The sequence below is a fragment of the Rutidosis leptorrhynchoides genome, chromosome 4 (genome assembly GCF_046630445.1).
Source record: "Rutidosis leptorrhynchoides isolate AG116_Rl617_1_P2 chromosome 4, CSIRO_AGI_Rlap_v1, whole genome shotgun sequence".
NCBI lineage: Eukaryota > Viridiplantae > Streptophyta > Magnoliopsida > Asterales > Asteraceae > Rutidosis > Rutidosis leptorrhynchoides.
Genome location: NC_092336.1, coordinates 357618731 through 357636201, shown reverse-complemented (window position 1 = coordinate 357636201; position 17471 = coordinate 357618731).

Here is a 17471-nt window from a genome sequence, read left to right as displayed (position 1 = left end):
ATGTAGTTTCACGTACTTGTGCCTATTTTGTAAATCATTTATAAAACCTGCATGTATTCTCATCCCAAAAATAATAGATTTTAAAAGTGGGACTATAACTCACTTTCACAGATTTTTACTTCGTCGGGAAGTAAGACTTGGCCACTGGTTGATTCACGAACCTATAACATTATATACATATATATCAAAGTATGTTCAAAATATATTTACAACACTTTTAATATATTTTGATGTTTTAAGTTTATTAAGTCAGCTGTCCTCGTTAGTAACCTACAACTAGTTGTCCACAGTTAGATGTACAGAAATAAATCGATAAATATTATCTTGAATCAATCCACGACCCAGTGTATACGTATCTCAGTATTGATCACAACTCAAACTATATATATTTTGGAATCAACCTCAACCCTGTATAGCTAACTCCAACATTCACATATAGAGTGTCTATGGTTGTTCCGAAATATATATAGATGTGTCGACATGATAGGTCGAAACATTGTATACGTGTCTATGGTATCTCAAGATTACATAATATATAATACAAGTTGATTAAGTTATGGTTGGAATAGATTTGTTACCAATTTTCACGTAGCTAAAATGAGAAAATTTATCCAATCTTGTTTTACCCATAACTTCTTCATTTTAAATCCGTTTTGAGTGAATCAAATTGCTATGGTTTCATATTGAACTCTATTTTATGAATCTAAACAAAAAAAGTATAGGTTTCTAGTCGGAAAAATAAGTTACAAGTCGTTTTTGTAAAGGTAGTCATTTCAGTCGAAAGAACGACGTCTAGATGACCATTTTAGAAAACATACTTCCACTTTGAGTTTAACCATAATTTTTGGATATAGTTTCATGTTCATAATAAAAATCATTTTCTCAGAATAACAACTTTTAAATCAAAGTTTATCATAGTTTTTAATTAACTAACCCAAAACAGCCCGCGGTGTTACTACGACGGCGTAAATCCGGTTTTACGGTGTTTTTCGTGTTTCCAGGTTTTAAATCATTAAGTTAGCATATCATATAGATATAGAACATGTGTTTAGTTGATTTTAAAAGTCAAGTTAGAAGGATTAACTTTTGTTTGCGAACAAGTTTAGAATTAACTAAACTATGTTCTAGTGATTACAAGTTTAAACCTTCGAATAAGATAGCTTTATATGTATGAATCGAATGATGTTATGAACATAATTACTACCTTAAGTTCCTTGGATGAACCTACTGGAAAAGAGAAAAATGGATCTAGCTTCAATGGATCCTTGGATGGCTCAAAGTTCTTGAAGCAAAATCATGACACGAAAACAAGTTCAAGTAAGATCATCACTTGAAATAAGATTGTTATAGTTATAGAAATTGAACCAAAGTTTGAATATGATTATTACCTTGTATTAGAATGATAACCTACTGTAAGAAACAAAGATTTCTTGAGGTTGGATGATCACCTTACAAGATTGGAAGTGAGCTAGCAAACTTGAAAGTATTCTTGATTTTATGAAACTAGAACTTTTGGAATTTATGAAGAACACTTAGAACTTGAAGATAGAACTTGAGAGAGTTCAATTAGATGAAGAAAATTGAAGAATAAAAGTGTTTGTAGGTGTTTTTGGTCGTTGGTGTATGGATTAGATATAAAGGATATGTAATTTTGTTTTCATGTAAATAAGTCATGAATGATTACTCATATTTTTGTAATCTTATGAGATATTTCATGCTAGTTGCCAAATGATGGTTCCCACATGTGTTAGGTGACTCACATGGGCTGCTAAGAGCTGATCATTGGAGTGTATATACCAATAGTACATACATCTAAAAGCTGTGTATTGTACGAGTACGAATACGGGTGCATACGAGTAGAATTGTTGATGAAACTGAACGAGAATGTAATTGTAAGCATTTTTGTTAAGTAGAAGTATTTTGATAAGTGTATTGAAGTCTTTCAAAAGTGTATAAATACATATTAAAACACTACATGTATATACATTTTAACTGAGTCGTTAAGTCATCGTTAGTCGTTACATGTAAGTGTTGTTTTGAAACCTTTAGGTTAACGATCTTGTTAAATGTTGTTAACCCAATGTTTATAATAACAAAAGAGATTTTAAATTATTATATTATCATGATATTATGATGTACGAATATCTCTTAATATGATATATATACATTAAATGTCGTTACAACGATAAACGTTACATATATGTCTCGTTTCAAAATCATTAAGTTAGTAGTCTTGTTTTTACATATGTAGTTCATTGTTAATATAATTAATGATATGTTTACTTATCATAATATCATGTTAACTATATATATAACCATATATATATGTCATCATATAGTTTTTTTACAAGTTTTAACGTTCGTGAATCACCGGTCAACTTGGGTGGTCAATTGTCTATATGAAACCTATTTCAATTAATCAAGTCTTAACAAGTTTGATTGCTTAACATGTAGGAAACATTTAATCATGTAAATATCAATCTCAATTAATATATATAAACATGGAAAAGTTCGGGTCACTACAGTACCTACCCGTTAAATAAATTTCGTCCCGAAATTTTAAGCTGTTGAAGGTGTTGACGAATCTTCTGGAAATAGATGCGGGTATTTCTTCTTCATCTGATCTTCACGCTCCCAGGTGAACTCGGGTCCTCTACGAGCATTCCATCGAACCTTAACAATTGGTATCTTGTTTTGCTTAAGTCTTTTAACCTCACGATCCATTATTTCGACGGGTTCTTCGATGAATTGGAGTTTTTCGTTGATTTGGATTTCATCTAACGGAATAGTGAGATCTTCTTTAGCAAAACATTTCTTCAAATTCGAGACGTGGAAAGTGTTATGTACAGCCGCGAGTTGTTGAGGTAACTCAAGTCGGTAAGCTACTGGTCCGACACGATCAATAATCTTGAATGGTCCAATATACCTTGGATTTAATTTCCCTCGTTTACCAAATCGAACAACGCCTTTCCAAGGTGAAACTTTAAGCATGACCATCTCTCCAATTTCAAATTCTATATCTTTTCTTTTAATGTCAGCGTAGCTCTTTTGTCGACTTTGGGCAGTTTTCAACCGTTGTTGAATTTGGATGATCTTCTCGGTAGTTTCTTGTATAATCTCCGGACCCGTAATCTGTCTATCCCCCACCTCACTCCAACAAATCGGAGACCTGCACTTTCTACCATAAAGTGCTTCAAACGGCGCCATCTCAATGCTTGAATGGTAGCTGTTGTTGTAGGAAAATTCTGCTAACGGTAGATGTCGATCCCAACTGTTTCCGAAATCAATAACACATGCTCGTAGCATGTCTTCAAGCGTTTGTATCGTCCTTTCGCTCTGCCCATCAGTTTGTGGATGATAGGCAGTACTCATGTCTAGACGAGTTCCTAATGCTTGCTGTAATGTCTGCCAGAATCTTGAAATAAATCTGCCATCCCTATCAGAGATAATAGAGATTGGTATTCCATGTCTGGAGACGACTTCCTTCAAATACAGTCGTGCTAATTTCTCCATCTTGTCATCTTCTCTTATTGGTAGGAAGTGTGCTGATTTGGTGAGACGATCAACTATTACCCAAATAGTATCAAAACCACTTGCAGTCCTTGGCAATTTAGTGATGAAATCCATGGTAATGTTTTCCCATTTCCATTCCGGGATTTCGGGTTGTTGAAGTAGACCTGATGGTTTCTGATGCTCAGCTTTGACCTTAGAACACGTCAAACATTCTCCTACGTATTTAGCAACATCGGCTTTCATACCCGGCCACCAAAAATGTTTCTTGAGATCCTTGTACATCTTCCCCGTTCCAGGATGTATTGAGTATCTGGTTTTATGAGCTTCTCTAAGTACCATTTCTCTCATATCTCCAAATTTTGGTACCCAAATCCTTTTAGCCCTATACCGGGTTCCGTCTTCCCGAATATTAAGATGCTTCTCCGATCCTTTGGGTATTTCATCCTTTAAATTTCCCTCTTTTAAAACTCCTTGTTGCGCCTCCTTTATTTGAGTAGTAATGTTATTATGAATCATTATATTCATAGATTTTACTCGAATGGGTTCTCTATCCTTCCTGCTCAAGGCATCGGCTACCACATTTGCCTTCCCCGGGTGGTAACGAATCTCAAAATCGTAATCATTCAATAATTCAATCCACCTACGCTGCCTCATATTCAGTTGTTTCTGATTAAATATGTGTTGAAGACTTTTGTGGTCGGTATATATAATACTTTTGACCCCATATAAGTAGTGCCTCCAAGTCTTTAATGCAAAAACAACCGCGCCTAATTCCAAATCATGCGTCGTATAATTTTGTTCGTGAATCTTCAATTGTCTAGACGCATAAGCAATCACCTTCGTTCGTTGCATTAATACACAACCGAGACCTTGCTTTGATGCGTCACAATAAATCACAAAATCATCATTCCCTTCAGGCAATGACAATATAGGTGCCGTAGTTAGCTTTTTCTTCAATAACTGAAACGCTTTCTCTTGTTCATCATTCCATTCAAATTTCTTCCCTTTATGCGTTAATGCAGTCAAGGGTTTTGCTATTCTGGAAAAGTCTTGGATGAACCTTCTGTAGTAACCAGCTAGTCCTAAAAACTGGCGTATGTGTTTCGGAGTTTTCGGGGTTTCCCACTTTTCAACAGTTTCTATCTTTGCCGGATCCACCTTAATACCTTCTTTGTTCACTATGTGACCGAGGAATTGAACTTCTTCCAACCAAAATGCACACTTTGAAAACTTAGCGTACAATTCTTCCTTCCTCAATACTTCTAACACCTTTCTCAAATGTTCACCGTGTTCTTGGTCATTCTTTGAGTAAATAAGTATGTCATCAATGAAAACAATGACAAACTTGTCAAGGTATGGTCCACACACTCGGTTCATAAGGTCCATGAACACAGCTGGTGCATTAGTTAAACCAAATGGCATGACCATAAACTCGTAATGACCGTAACGTGTTCTGAAAGCAGTCTTTGGAATATCATCTTCTTTCACCCGCATTTGATGATACCCGGAACGTAAGTCAATCTTTGAATAAACAGACGAGCCTTGTAGTTGATCAAATAAGTCGTCGATTCTCGGTAGTGGGTAGCGGTTCTTGATGGTAAGTTTGTTCAACTCTCGGTAGTCGATACACAACCTGAATGTACCATCTTTCTTCTTGACAAACAAAACAGGAGCTCCCCACGGTGATGTGCTTGGTCGAATGAAACCACGCTCTAAAAGTTCTTGTAATTGGCTTTGCAGTTCTTTCATCTCGCTGGGTGCGAGTCTGTAAGGAGCACGAGCTATTGGTGCAGCTCCTGGTACAAGATCTATTTGAAATTCAACGGATCGATGTGGGGGTAATCCCGGTAATTCTTTCGGAAATACATCGGGAAATTCTTTTGCAATGGGAACATCATTGATGCTCTTTTCTTCAGTTTGTACTTTCTCGACGTGTGCTAGAACAGCATAGCAACCTTTTCTTATTAGTTTTTGTGCCTTCAAATTACTAATAAGATGTAGCTTCGTGTTGCCCTTTTCTCCGTACACCATTAAGGGTTTTCCTTTTTCTCGTATAATGCGAATTGCATTTTTGTAACAAACGATCTCCGCTTTCACTTCTTTCAACCAGTCCATACCGATTATCACATCAAAACTCCCTAACTCTACTGGTATCAAATCAATCTTAAATGTTTCGCTAACCAGTTTAATTTCTCGATTCCGACATATATTATCTGCTGAAATTAATTTACCATTTGCTAATTCGAGTAAAAATTTACTATCCAAAGGCGTCAATGGACAACTTAATTTAGCACAAAAATCTCTACTCATATAGCTTCTATCCGCACCCGAATCAAATAAAACGTAAGCAGATTTATTGTCAATAAGAAACGTACCCGTAACAAGCTCCGGGTCTTCCTGTGCCTCTACCGCATTAATATTGAAAACTCTTCCACGGCCTTGTCCATTCGTGTTCTCCTGGTTCGGGCAATTTCTAATAATGTGGCCTGGTTTTCCACATTTATAACAAACTACATTGGCATAACTTGCTCCGACACTACTTGCTCCGCCATTACTCGTTCCGACACCATTTGTTCCTTTCGTTCTATTAACCCCTGGTCCGTAGACCTCACACTTCGCCGCGCTATGACCATTTCTTTTACACTTGTTGCAAAATTTGGTGCAGAACCCCGAGTGATTCTTTTCACACCTTTGGCATAGTTGCTTCTGATTGTTGTTGTTGTTGCGGTTATTATTGTTGTTGGGATGATTGTTGTAGTTGCTGTTGTTGTTGTTGTTGTTGTTGTTGTTGTTGTTGTTGGGCCGTTTGTTGTAGTTGCGATTGATGTTGCGATTGTTGGGATAATTGTTGCGATTATTGTTGTAATTGCTGTTGTTGTTGTATTGGTGATTCTTATCACCGTTTTCCTCCCACTTTCTTTTGACTTGCTTCACATTGGCCTCTTCAGCAGTCTGTTCTTTAATTCTTTCTTCAATCTGGTTCACTAGTTTGTGAGCCATTCTACATGCCTGTTGTATGGAGGCGGGCTCGTGTGAACTTATATCTTCTTGGATTCTTTCCGGTAATCCTTTCACAAACGCGTCGATCTTCTCTTCCTCATCTTCGAATGCTCCCGGACACAATAGGCACAATTCTGTGAATCGTCTTTCGTACGTGGTAATATCAAATCCTTGGGTTCGTAACCCTCTAAGTTCTGTCTTGAGCTTATTGACCTCGGTTCTGGGACGGTACTTCTCGTTCATCAAGTGCTTGAATGCTGACCACGGTAGTGCGTACGCATCATCTTGTCCCACTTGCTCTAGATAGGTATTCCACCATGTTAACGCAGAACCTGTGAAGGTATGCGTAGCGTACTTCACTTTGTCCTCTTCAGTACACTTACTTATGGCAAACACCGATTCAACCTTCTCGGTCCACCGTTTCAATCCGATCGGTCCTTCGGTTCCATCAAATTCCAAAGGTTTGCAGGCAGTGAATTCTTTGTAGGTGCATCCTACACGATTTCCTGTACTGCTAGATCCAAGGTTATTGTTGGTATGTAGCGCAGCCTGTACTGCGGCTATGTTTGAAGCTAGAAAAGTACGGAATTCCTCTTCATTCATATTCACGGTGTGTCGAGTAGTCGGTGCCATTTCCTTCAAAATAGTTAAATGGAACAAGTTAATCATACAGAATATTAATAGTAGTTAATAGTATTTCGTAGCATAATATGAACTCATTTATAAAAGCTTTTTCTTCATATTAGCGTTTTATAAGTTTAAATTCGGGTAGTACCTACCCGTTAAGTTCATACTTAGTAGCTAATATACAATTCAACTACTACAATTCTATATGAAAAACTGATTATAATAATATTTCGCGTTCAAACTTTTATACAATATTTTACAAACTTACAATACCGCTTATTTTACATAAAGCATGAAATATAGCACACAATAACTTTGATACAAGATAGTTGTGAAGACAATTCTAGCTAGTACACAAGTCGTTCAGCAAAGGCAATAAAGACACGTAATTCATACGTCCAGAAACAAGTCATGCATTCTGGTTTTACTAGGACTACTTCCCATCCTTGGTCTTGTGCAACATAACCGTTATGGCCGTTGATAAGACAGCGTGTTGTAACGTCATCAAAGGGACGAGGGTTACGTAATGTCCAACAGTCCCGTAATAATCTAAAAACCTCATTTCTTACCCCAATTACCGACTCCGTCACTTGTGGAAACGTTTTGTTTAATAGTTGTAGCCCGATGTTCTTGTTCTCACTTTGGTGAGAAGCGAACATTACTAATCCGTAAGCATAACATGCTTCTTTATGTTGCATGTTAGCCGCTTTTTCTAAATCACGAAGTCCAATATTCGGATATATTGAGTCAAAATAATTTCTTAACCCGTTGCGTAAAATAGCATTTGGGTTCCCCGCAATATATGCGTCAAAGTAAACACATCGTAACTTATGGGTTTCCTAATGTGATATCCCCCATCTTTCAAACGAAAGTCTCTTATAAACCAAGACATTCTTGGAACGTTCTTCGAATGTCTTACAAACTGATCTCGCCTTAAATAGTTGTGCCGAAGAATTCTGGCCGACTCTAGACAAGATTTCATCAATCATGTCTCCGGGTAGGTCTCTTAAAATATTGGGTTGTCTATCCATTTTGTATTTTTAAACTGTAAAATAGACAAGAGTTAGATTCATAAAAAAAATACTTATTAATACAAGCAATTTTTACATATATCATAAAGCATAAGAACACTATATTCCATATATTACACCACACGAATACAACTATCTTATTCCGACTCGCTCGTTTCTTCTTCTTCGGTTTTGGTTCGTTTTGCCAAGTTTCTAGGGATATATGATGTTCCCCTAATACGAACCGTCGTTGTCCACATTGGTTTAGAAAAACCTGGTGGTTTAGAGGTTCCCTTGTCATTGTTACAACTTAAGGACTTCGGGGGTTGACGATACATATAAAGTTCATCGGGGTTGGAATTAGATTTCTCTATTTTTATGCCCTTTCCCTTATTATTTTCTTTTGCCTTTTTAAATTCAGTTGGGGTAATTTCTATAACATCATCGGAATTCTCGTCGGAATCCGATTCATCGGAGAATTGGTAATCCTCCCAATATTTTGCTTCCTTGGCGGAAACACCATTGACCATAATTAACCTTGGTCGGTTGGTTGAGGATTTTCTTTTACTTAACCGTTTTAATATTTCCCCCACCGGTTCTATTTCTTCATCCGGTTCCGATTCTTCTTCCGGTTCCGATTCTTCTTCCGGTTCCGACTCTTCTTCCGGTTCCTCTTCGGGAACTTGTGAATCAGTCCCCGAATCATTCCAATTTACATTTGACTCTTCATTATTATTAGGTGAGTCAATGGGACTTGTTCTAGAGGTAGACATCTATCACATAATATCAAACGCGTTAAGAGATTAATATATCACATAATATTCACATGTTAAAAATATATAGTTTCCAACAAAATTTGTTAAGCAATCATTTTTCAAGTAAATACGGTCGAAGTCCAGACTCACTAATGCATCCTAACAAACTCGATAAGACACACTAATGAAAAATTCTGGTTCTCTAAGACCAACGCTCGGATACCAACTGAAATGTCCCGTTCTTATTGATTAAAAACGTTCCATATTAATTGATTTCGTTGCGAGGTTTTGACCTCTATATGAGACGTTTTTCAAAGACTGCATTCATTTTTAAACAAACCATAACCTTTATTTCATCAATAAAGGTTTAAAAAGCTTTACGTAGATTATCAAATAATGATAATCTAATATATCCTGTTTACACACGACCATTACATAATGGTTTACAATACAAATATGTTACAACAAAATAAGTTTCTTGAATGCAGTTTTTACACAATATCATACAAGCATGGACTCCAAATCTTGTCCTTATTTAAGTATGCGACAGCGGAAGCTCTTAATAATCACCTGAGAATAAACATGCTTAAAACGTCAACAAAAATGTTGGTGAGTTATAGGTTTAACCTATATATATCAAATCGTAACAATAGACCACAAGATTTCATATTTCAATACACATCCCATACATAGAGATAAAAATCATTCATATGGTGAACACCTGGTAACCGACAATAACAAGATGCATATATAAGAATATCCCCATCATTCCGGGACACCCTTCGGATATGATATAAATTTCGAAGTACTAAAGCATCCGGTACTTTGGATGGGGTTTGTTAGGCCCAATAGATCTATCTTTAGGATTCGCGTCAATTAGGGTGTCTGTTCCCTAATTCTTAGATTACCAGACTTAATAAAAAGGGGCATATTCGATTTCGATAATTCAACCATAGAATGTAGTTTCACGTACTTGTGCCTATTTTGTAAATCATTTATAAAACCTGCATGTATTCTCATCCCAAAAATAATAGATTTTAAAAGTGGGACTATAACTCACTTTCACAGATTTTTACTTCGTCGGGAAGTAAGACTTGGCCACTGGTTGATTCACGAACCTATAACATTATATACATATATATCAAAGTATGTTCAAAATATATTTACAACACTTTTAATATATTTTGATGTTTTAAGTTTATTAAGTCAGCTGTCCTCGTTAGTAACCTACAACTAGTTGTCCACAGTTAGATGTACAGAAATAAATCGATAAATATTATCTTGAATCAATCCACGACCCAGTGTATACGTATCTCAGTATTGATCACAACTCAAACTATATATATTTTGGAATCAACCTCAACCCTGTATAGCTAACTCCAACATTCACATATAGAGTGTCTATGGTTGTTCCGAAATATATATAGATGTGTCGACATGATAGGTCGAAACATTGTATACGTGTCTATGGTATCTCAAGATTACATAATATATAATACAAGTTGATTAAGTTATGGTTGGAATAGATTTGTTACCAATTTTCACGTAGCTAAAATGAGAAAATTTATCCAATCTTGTTTTACCCATAACTTCTTCATTTTAAATCCGTTTTGAGTGAATCAAATTGCTATGGTTTCATATTGAACTCTATTTTATGAATCTAAACAAAAAAAGTATAGGTTTCTAGTCGGAAAAATAAGTTACAAGTCGTTTTTGTAAAGGTAGTCATTTCAGTCGAAAGAACGACGTCTAGATGACCATTTTAGAAAACATACTTCCACTTTGAGTTTAACCATAATTTTTGGATATAGTTTCATGTTCATAATAAAAATCATTTTCTCAGAATAACAACTTTTAAATCAAAGTTTATCATAGTTTTTAATTAACTAACCCAAAACAGCCCGCGGTGTTACTACGACGGCGTAAATCCGGTTTTACGGTGTTTTTCGTGTTTCCAGGTTTTAAATCATTAAGTTAGCATATCATATAGATATAGAACATGTGTTTAGTTGATTTTAAAAGTCAAGTTAGAAGGATTAACTTTTGTTTGCGAACAAGTTTAGAATTAACTAAACTATGTTCTAGTGATTACAAGTTTAAACCTTCGAATAAGATAGCTTTATATGTATGAATCGAATGATGTTATGAACATCATTACTACCTTAAGTTCCTTGGATGAACCTACTGGAAAAGAGAAAAATGGATCTAGCTTCAATGGATCCTTGGATGGCTCAAAGTTCTTGAAGCAAAATCATGACACGAAAACAAGTTCAAGTAAGATCATCACTTGAAATAAGATTGTTATAGTTATAGAAATTGAACCAAAGTTTGAATATGATTATTACCTTGTATTAGAATGATAACCTACTGTAAGAAACAAAGATTTCTTGAGGTTGGATGATCACCTTACAAGATTGGAAGTGAGCTAGCAAACTTGAAAGTATTCTTGATTTTATGAAACTAGAACTTTTGGAATTTATGAAGAACACTTAGAACTTGAAGATAGAACTTGAGAGAGTTCAATTAGATGAAGAAAATTGAAGAATAAAAGTGTTTGTAGGTGTTTTTGGTCGTTGGTGTATGGATTAGATATAAAGGATATGTAATTTTGTTTTCATGTAAATAAGTCATGAATGATTACTCATATTTTTGTAATCTTATGAGATATTTCATGCTAGTTGCCAAATGATGGTTCCCACATGTGTTAGGTGACTCACATGGGCTGCTAAGAGCTGATCATTGGAGTGTATATACCAATAGTACATACATCTAAAAGCTGTGTATTGTACGAGTACGAATACGGGTGCATACGAGTAGAATTGTTGATGAAACTGAACGAGAATGTAATTGTAAGCATTTTTGTTAAGTAGAAGTATTTTGATAAGTGTATTGAAGTCTTTCAAAAGTGTATAAATACATATTAAAACACTACATGTATATACATTTTAACTGAGTCGTTAAGTCATCGTTAGTCGTTACATGTAAGTGTTGTTTTGAAACCTTTAGGTTAACGATCTTGTTAAATGTTGTTAACCCAATGTTTATAATAACAAAAGAGATTTTAAATTATTATATTATCATGATATTATGATGTACGAATATCTCTTAATATGATATATATACATTAAATGTCGTTACAACGATAAACGTTACATATATGTCTCGTTTCAAAATCATTAAGTTAGTAGTCTTGTTTTTACATATGTAGTTCATTGTTAATATAATTAATGATATGTTTACTTATCATAATATCATGTTAACTATATATATAACCATATATATATGTCATCATATAGTTTTTTTACAAGTTTTAACGTTCGTGAATCACCGGTCAACTTGGGTGGTCAATTGTCTATATGAAACCTATTTCAATTAATCAAGTCTTAACAAGTTTGATTGCTTAACATGTAGGAAACATTTAATCATGTAAATATCAATCTCAATTAATATATATAAACATGGAAAAGTTCGGGTCACTACATCTTGCGGACGACTCGACTTGGGTACCGTTAGATGAGATTGCGTTGAACAATAAATTAGAGTACATGGAAGAGCCGATTGCAATCCTTGATGAAAAGGTTAAAATGTTGTGGAACAAAGAAGTTAGAACTTTCAAAGTGAAATGGCGACATCGAAAGGTTTCCGAATTTACATGGGAATCCGAAGAGTTTGTGTTGATTTATCTTCTGGCTTGTCATGCGGCTTGGATCGCGAGGACGTGCTCCGATTCAAGTGGGGGAGAGTTGTAACATCCCGTTTTCCCATGCGTGAATTAAGGTATATATTTTATCGTTAGTACGCTTATAACTCGTTCGTTTATGTGATGAAATAAATAAAGTGTTAGTTGATGTGTAAATGTGTGTATATATATATATATATACATATTTGAGAACGCACGCATGTATAAGTATATGCATGAGTTTTGACGGTGTTAGGTCATGTGAGGCTTATAGACAAAGTTTGGGCGAATATGTATAGCGGGAACTAGCTGTACTAGTCGTGTAAATCAATTGTTAAGCTAAGTTGTTGAATTGGGTCAGTTACAGGCCATTGCCGCGCCGCGAGGCTCTTGGGCGCGCCGCGACAAACAACACATATCAAAGTCAGTAGGGGAAACAAGCAGCTCGAATTTTATGTGCATTGCCGCCCCGCGACATATGGGGTCGCGCCGCGACCCACTGGGTGAACTGGTTCCGGTTTTAACTTTTAAAAAGAGTGAATCAAGGGTATTTTCATCTTTTTGCGTGTAGATCTGATTGAGACTTTAAGTCTCAGCCACTTATCTCATTTAATTCATTTCTTTTCTCTTTTCTTTCTCTATTTCCTCTCAAAACATAAAAACCCAATTGAATTCGAAGTGAGATTTGAGAGTGAAGACTTGAGGTTTGATCTTTGGAGCAAGAAGTAAAGTTGCTCTCCTCGTTCTTAGCTTCGAGTGGATAGTGTTGGTAAGTCTTAACTCCATATTTTGAGTTTTAGTTAATTTATGGCTAGGGTTTGGCCATTTGAGTCTTGTAAGACCTATTTGGGGACTTAATGGGTGGATTTGGGTTAATATGATGCAAGAAAACCCAAAAGGTGTTAATCTAGAGTTTTGGTCATATGGATTGAGGTTGTAAGTGTTAAATTGTGTTGTTAGTCACTATTACACTTGTAAATGATGAAAGATTTGTAAATAGGTCAAGTTTGACTAAAATTGTAAGTCTAAGTATCAAAATGGGTCAAATGGGTAATTGTTGACCTAGTTGGGTGAAATGGGTATGAAGTACCTTAAGTTGGTGTTAGTTAGAGTTAGTAGAATTCAAATCACTAGCTTTAGTGATTAAAGATAAGTCTTGGCCATTTATGGGCAGTTTTGGTGTAGTTGAGTTATTTAATGCAATTGGGTCGTTAAATGCTCAAGTGTAAGTATTGTGGTTAGTTCCACAAGTTGTGTATTGAATGTGTACTTAATGTATTAGGTAATTTGCTTTGAAGCATACGGAAGTGTTTAATCACCAACGACGTGCTAAGGTGAGTGGAATAATTATGCGTGTACGTATATAATGTATTTATTTGTGTAGCGTGGAATGTGGAAATTGTCGTGGTGTTTAAAACACCACATTCTATGTAACAAGTAGAATTGTCACGGTGTTCAAGACACCACTCATTGGTTTGATTGACATGTGAAATTGTTGCGGTGTTCAAGACACCACATTGTCATGGGAGTGGAATTGTCGAAGTGTTCAAGACACCACTCATTGGTTTGATTGGCATGTGGAATTGTCGCGGTGTTCAAGACACCACATTGTCATCGGGGTGAGTTAGTCGCGGTGTTTAAGACATCACCCGGGGGATTAATGAATACGCGGAGTAATGTACACTAATGGATGTTATGAACTCCGACGGTCTTTCAAGTACCATTCCCTTGTACGGTTGGTTAACCATGGTTGTGTGAATTTGTTTTTAGCATATTAAATTGTGAACCTTATGCTATTGTTGTTGCTAGTTTATTGTGAATTACGGATAGTAGTTTATGCATAATATTTGTATGGTTGTCAAATTGCTAGCTTTTATGCGGTATTTGTAAACCCAAATATTTATTGTACATAATGTATTTATGGTGTACGATACGTGTATGAAGTGTACGAAGCATGTACGTGTTGTTTGCTCGAACGTCGAAGGAAACTGGACGTTGTCTGAAGTGACAAGGTGTGTACGTATCTTTTCAACCCCAAATAAAGTTTGAGTTGATGTTTCAAAGCCTTACCATTGGAAATAAAATCTTATTACGTTTCCAACGATATTTGATTCATCAAAAACGGAGCTACGGTCAAAAAGTTATGGCCAAAACAAGAAACTGAAAACTGACCTGAAGGTTGGAGCGGCGCTCCACCTTATGGCGCGGCGCTCCGATCGCGTCAGAAGCAATTTTCAGCTTTTTTTTTAAAGGTTTAAAAGAGGGGTACTTTGGTCTTTTCAATTAGGGTCGGTTTAGGGTCACCAAAACTGATCTAGAACTCCATTGGAGCATATTTATCACCCACACAAACACTCTCATCCATATTTAGAGAGAGAGGAAGAGTTCTAGAGTGAGAGAGCTTGATTTGGAGAAGAAGGAGTCGAATTCTAACCAAAGCTCGGGTTTTAAAGTTGTTCATCTCGCTCCTAGCTACGTTTTGGTAGTATTGGTAAGTCCTAACTCCGAATTTCATTTGTTAGATTTGATATTCAAGTTAGGGTTTGAGATTGTTAGTTGTAAAACCCATTTGGTTGATGAAGAGGGTTTATGGAAACTTGCTATTTTGATATTTGACGGGTTTTAGGTTGGTTAATGATTTAACCATGTTTAAGACTCGTAAATGGTGTATAATCACTAGTGTTAGTGATTATTGGTGTTTTGGAAACCATTAGAGTTCTTATGGTTGACTAATTTTGACTAGAGTCAAAATTAGGGTTTGTTGATGATTATGACTCAATTGCCGATTTAATAAGGTTTATAAACTTAAAATGGATTAAGTTGAAGCATAGAACCGAGTTAAATATGTTTTGGTGTCAAAACTTGCTAATGGCGTGATATTGACTTCTTATGGGTCAAATTAGGGTTTAAGTGTCATTTTGGGCAAGATAGGTGTTTAACACCTATGATTGGGTTTGATTGGCATATTAGGACCATTCTCACTTGTGTTAGTGATTATTGGTTAGTTTGGGCGCGGTTTGTGCTTGGAAGTGCATTTGGGTCGAAATTGCACTAGTTGTCAATTTGGGTTGATTTGTATATCCACCCTAATTGTGTTACTTGTTATGTGATAAATGGATTAGGTACATTCCATCGGTGATTACAGATTATTCGGTAGCATTCTTCAAGGCGACAAGGTGAGTGTTAATATCCTATATGCATATGTATGTGTAGGATGGGTGCGGGTCGGGAGAAGGGGTTCTCGCTCATAGAGCTCGCTTCTCGTATAGGTGGAATTGTTGGACTTTTGTATAGGTCCAATTGGCACGGTTGTGTGTTTTGGTTGACCACTTTGGCGGGGTGCACACTTTGTGTGTACGTTATCATATGGGCGTGTGATGTGGACTTATATAACCCCAATGACGAAGGGTTAATATAGTGAGTGGAATAATTATATGTGTAGGTATATAATGTATCTATTTGTTGTAGCGTGAAATGTGTAGTGTCGAGGTGCTAAGACACCACGTTTCGCGTGATGAGTGAAGCATCGAGTTGTTAAGATGCCACTCGGGGTGAAGCATCGAGGTGTTAAGATGCCACCTAGGGGTGTAGTGTCGAGGTGTTAAGACACCACTCCGTAAAATAATGAGTGAAGCATCGAGGTGTTAAGATGCCACTCGGGGTGAAGTACCGAGGTGTTAAGGTGCCACCCTAGGGGTTAGTGATACGAGGTGTTAAGTACCCTAACGGATGTTATGAACACCGATGGCGTTTTCGCGAGCGCCATTCCCTTGTACGATTGGTTAACCATGGTTATTGTGTTGTAAGCGTAATATATATATATATATATATATATATATATATATATATATATATATATATATATATATATATATATATATATATATATATATATATATATATATATATATATATATATTGTATACATATAATGTTGTATTGTCGTGATGTAGCTAACCCTCCGGGTGTAGCTTATTGGCATTGTTCACATCGTTGTTGGTGAACTTATATTTTGTTGATGTATCTTTAGCTCGTTGCTTAGTGATCTTACGGTATGCTTAGACTTGCTTGCCTTTATGCTTGGATGCTCCGGTACGCGGTATTTGGTTTTATGGGGCGTGTCCATTTTATGCATATATATGTATGTAGTATATTCTCACTCACTAAGCGTTAGCTTACCCTCTCGTTGTTTACCTTTTTATAGATTTGCATGGATGCGGTGGCTCGGGTAAGCGTGGGACTAGTGGACTCGCGTAGTTGCTTTAGAAGGCTTGCTTTTGGATTGATTAGGATTGGGTAGCGTATCCCCAATAGCCATGCTTGGCTTTATCTTGTGTTAAAAGTCGTGTGGCCGAAAACTTGAAATTGGTACTTAAAGGGTAATTTGGGCATATGTGGGCCCGGTGTCATAAAACCCTTTTTATTGATGGAACATGTTAGTTTTAACTATTATAATATGTTGTGAAAACCGTTTAGTCTAAATGTGTCTGGAAGTGGTCAAACATTTTCGCATTTGGGACTTCTTGGGACAGCAGCCTGTCCAGGCCCTTTTGCGCGCCGCGCGGGGTCATGGCGCGCCGCGCCATTTGCTGCACAAAGAAATTTTTTTTATTTCGCGTTATTTGTTGGTTAACGGGTTGGGTTGTTACAAGTGGTATCAGAGCATGGTCTAAGAGATTTAGGTGACTTGAGATAGGTGCCTAGACTTAGACTTTTGTGTGTGCTTAATTTGTTGCGGGACTTGTAGGATTACGGGTCGGAATGGGTTATAGTTATTGCCTTCTTTGTAGGTGGACTAACGTTATATTAGTAATGCGGATATTATTAATATACTATTGTGTTGTGATAATAATTCTCGCGTGTGTTTATATCGTGTAGAATTTTGTT